Source organism: Triticum urartu, chromosome 4A (genome assembly GCF_056163025.1).
Source record: "Triticum urartu cultivar PI428250 chromosome 4A, HENAU_Tu73, whole genome shotgun sequence".
Lineage (NCBI taxonomy): Eukaryota > Viridiplantae > Streptophyta > Magnoliopsida > Poales > Poaceae > Triticum > Triticum urartu.
In genome coordinates, this window is record NC_141876.1 from 83,274,196 (window position 1) to 83,278,534 (window position 4,339).

General features: G+C 49.7%; 1 long non-coding RNA gene across 1 annotated transcript; it reads left to right on the forward strand.

Annotated features, from left to right (window-relative positions):
* The first annotated feature begins 533 nt into the window (after window positions 1–533).
* On the forward strand, window positions 534–3,855 carry LOC147974888 (uncharacterized). The gene is made up of 2 exons (XR_015601999.1): window positions 534–2,294; window positions 3,567–3,855. It is a non-coding gene; the product is annotated as an uncharacterized LOC147974888 (long non-coding RNA).
* Window positions 3,856–4,339: the final 484 nt, after the last annotated feature.

Here is a 4,339-nt window from a genome sequence, read left to right on the forward strand (position 1 = left end):
TAATATATCTCCCAATATGTGTAGGGAGCTATATTAAATATTCCATTTTCGGAATCACCCACGAACACACGTGCAATAATTCCCCATGTCTATTCCTCTTCGTGTTTGACCTTCAAACCTTGCCAATATCTCTCATCTCTTTTATCAAGGCTCCTCCTAAAACCTCAACATTTTGGAAACCTCTAATTCCTAGTCCTTGCTCAAACCTTTTGAATTTAATTCAAATGATTTTGAATTTAATTCCTGCAATCTTGCCACTCCTATTTTTCATGGACCGTGCACATTTATACGAGTCCGTGGAAATTCTCCCCGTGCCCAACTCTTTCTCTAACCTTTCTTTTCTTCCCTTTTTCTTTCTCTTTATTTTTTCTGTTTTGAAAAGAGAATTAGAGAAAGAGAGAGAGAGAGGGAGCCCAGCAGGCTGAGCCTCCCAACCTCCCGCGCCGGCCCAAGGCCAAGGCCCAGCCGCCCCCACCAATCCCTCCTAACCCTAGCCCGAACCCCCCCTGCCCGATCCCCCACTCTCCCTCGTCTCCTCCCTCACGCCGTCACCACGCACGAGAGGAGCGCCTCGCCCGATCCCTTCTGCCTCCTCCTCGCTCGACCTCCTCCTTCCCTCGATCTCTCTCTCTCGTGCCCGACCCCCATCTTTCCCTCGCAGCCCGATCCCCACTCCTCTCTTCCACCTCGCGCTGCCCCTCTCCTCGCCCTTCCTCGCCCCGCACGCGAGACCTCCCCGACCACCGCATCCCTGCTCGCGCCCAGATCCCATCGCCGTCTGGCCCGTGGAGCCGCCCACTGCTCTGCTTCGCCGCCCGGCGCGTATCCCGCGCCTCCCGACCCGGTGCTCCCCTGCACATGCACCCGAGGCCGCGGCTTCCTCGTCCCGGTCCATGGGGGACTCGCCGGAGCCCAGCCGTTGGACCTGCGCCATCCTCTGCTTCCTCTACGGCGACCAGGGGCCCCATCGCGTCGCGCCTAGTCGCCACCAGCTTCTCCGGTGAGCCTCTACCGCTCACCACCACCATCGTCTCCTTGCTACCGCCGCCCCGAGGCCCTTGTGATGTTTTGTGTTGGACCATCAAGATCTGCAAGATCGACTACATGGACGCCAAGACCATACCAGGACCGCCAAGCATATTCTCTGTGATTTTTTGCCAAGTACCACAACGACGCGTCAAGTACCTCTACCGTCATCTCCGGAAACGCCAAGTACCCCTACGCACGAAGACGCCAAGTCCGTTTCGGGATTCATGAAGTAACACTACAGATGGCTCGAATGTCTACGAAACGTGTACCACTACCGTCCACCCGCGAAGACCCCGTGGACGTCAAGTTCCTTGTCGTGACCCCGAACATCTATGGAACATGAACAATTACTTCTTCTTCGAAACGTGAACCACTACCATCGCGAGAACGACTACTTCCCCTCCGAACCGATTCACTTCAAAAATGCACGCTTCGAAGGTATAACCCCGAGATGACCTTCCGAGAACGAATGTGGGTTGTGTGAGATGCCCGTGTTTTGCACCATGCCCGAGTTGTTCCTTGCGTGTTCCTCATTGCCTTGCCGTCGACACGTGGGAACCCGGTAACGTGGATCACCCCACCATCTTGCATGGCACGCTCTCCGCACTTTCTTTTGCACTGACATCTCAATCGAGTTATCGGAACCGATATGTTGCCGTGGCATCATTTTCGGTATCGTTGTCGTGGCACCCCTTTTGTTTCCGCCACGGTGACCAATGCTTCTTATTGCTCTTGTAAACTTCAATAAAAATTGCATAAACTTGTCCATGTCATCCGCATCATGATAACAACTATTGAAATGTTTAAATTGTTGTTGCATTAAATTACTAAGGCATATGGGGATTTACCGGATTTGTTGTTTGTTATATCCGGCCCCATTTAAATGGTTTAGATGGTGTAGTTTTGTTATGCCCCACCTCTTGCCATGTTATCCAACATTTAATATTGTTGAGTACTTAAACGGGAGAGAACTAAATAATCGATGTGGTGTTTCGTCAATATGCAACTCGTTGCATATTGAGCTCCACTTAATTTGTAGGATTGTTTGTGCACTTTGCCATGCCATGCCTCATTAACCCGGACATGCATCATACTCGATTGTGCATCATGCCATGTTCAGGTGTTGGTTGTTTACTATGTTGTGTGCTTTTTTCCGGTGTTGCTTCTTCGGGTTGATTCCGATAACGTCGCGTTTGTGAGGATCCGTTCGACTACGTCGGGTTGTCTTCTTCATGGACTCGTTCTTCTTCCTTGCGGGATTTCAGGCAAGATGACCATACCCTCGAAATCACTTCTATCTTTGCTTGCTAGATGCTCGCTCTTTTGCTATGCCTATGCTGCGATGCCTACCACTTGCTTATCATGCCACCCATATTTTTGAACCAAGCCTCTAACCCACCTTGTCCCAGCAAACCGTTGATTGGCTATGTTACCGCTTTGCTCAGCCCCTCTTATAGCGTTGTTAGTTGCAGGTGAAGATTGAAGTTCGTTCCTTGTTGGAACATGGAGATGTTGTTCCTTGTTTGGAACATGTTTACTTGTTGGGATATCACTATATATCTTATTTAATTAATGCATCTATATACTTGGTAAAGGGTGGAAGGCTCGGCCTTATGCCTGGTGTTTTGTTCCACTCTTGCCGCCCTAGTTTCCGTCATATCGGTGTTATGTTCCCGGATTTTGCGTTCCTCACGCGGTTGGGTTATAATGGGAACCCCTTGACAGTTCGCTTTGAATCAAACTCCTCCAGCAAGGCCCAACCTTGGTTTTACCATTCGCCACCTAGCCTTTTTCCCTTGGGAGTCGCGCATCCCAAGGGTCATCTTATTTTAAACCCCCCCGGGCCAGTGCTTGTATAAGTGTTGGTCCAAACTAGAGCCCCTTGTAGCGCCACCTCGGGGAAACTCGAGGGCTGGTTTTAGTTGTACGGATTGCTTACCCGGTGTTGCCCTGAGAACGAGATATGTGCAGCTCCTATCGGGATGTCGGCGCATCGGGTGGTCTTGCTGGACTGGTTTTACCATTGCCGAGGATGTCTTGTTGTACCGAGATACCGAGTCTGATCGGAATGTCTCGGGAGGAGGTCTATTCCTTCGTTGACCGTGAGAGCTTGTGATGGGCTAAGTTGGGACACCCCTGCAGGGATTTGAACTTTTGAAAGCCGTGCCCGCGGTTATGGGCAGATGGGAATTTGTTAATGTCCGGTTGTAGAAAACCTAAACTTGACCTTAATTAAAATGAATCAACCGCGTGTGTAACCGTGATGGTCTCTTCTCGGCGGGGTCCGGAAAGTGAACACGGTTGTTGGAGTTATGCTTGACGTAGGTTGTTTTTGGATCACTTCTTGATCATACTTTTATCGACCGTGCTTTGCCTTCTCTTCTCGCTCTCATTTGCGTATGTTAGCCACCATATATGCTAGTCGCTTGCTGCAGCTCCACCTCATACCTTTACCTTACCCATAAGCTTAAATAGTCTTGACCGCGAGGGTGCGAGATTGCTGAGTCCCCGTGGCTCACAGATACTTCCAAAACCAGCTTGCAGGTGCCGATGAGTCTGTGCAGATGACGCAACCAAGCTCAGGAGGAGCTCGATGAAGATCTTGTCGCTTTGTGTTGTTCCGTTCTAGTTGATCAGTAGTGGAGCCCAGTTGGGGTCGATCGGGGACCTTTGTCGCCTTTGGGGTTCTTCTTTTATTTTGGTTCCGTAGTCGGACCTTGATTGTATTTGGATGTTGTAATGCTTTATTCATGTAATTGTGTGAAGTGGCGATTGTAAGCCAACTAAGTAACTTCTTCCCCTATTTTATTACATGGGTTGTGTGAAGATTACCTCACCTGCGACATTGCTTTCAATGCGGTTATGCCTCTAAGTCGTGCTTCGACACGTGGGAGATATAGCCGCATCGAGGGCGTTACACATGGTCTCATCATTTAGGGTTTGTCGACACCGAGGCATCCTAAAAGCTAAGATTTTATCATTTAGGGTTTGTCGACGCCGAGGCACCCTAATAGCCTAAGCGTACATCATTTAGGTTCTCATCGACACCGAGGCACCCTATAGAAGCCAAGGTTTCATCATTGGTTTGTCTACGCCGAGGCACCCTAAATGCTAAGTTAAGTTTTCATCATTTAGGGTTTATCGATGCCGAGGAACCCTAGGTTGGGCCTAATCACTTGGCACTAATCACTTGGCTCTATTGCCACCTATGCAACAAGAATGGCGGGGCAGTTGATCCTACTTAACTAAGTACTAAGATACCCCAGCCCATGCATTAGTCGCAAGTACCCCATATGTCCTATTTTTAGCA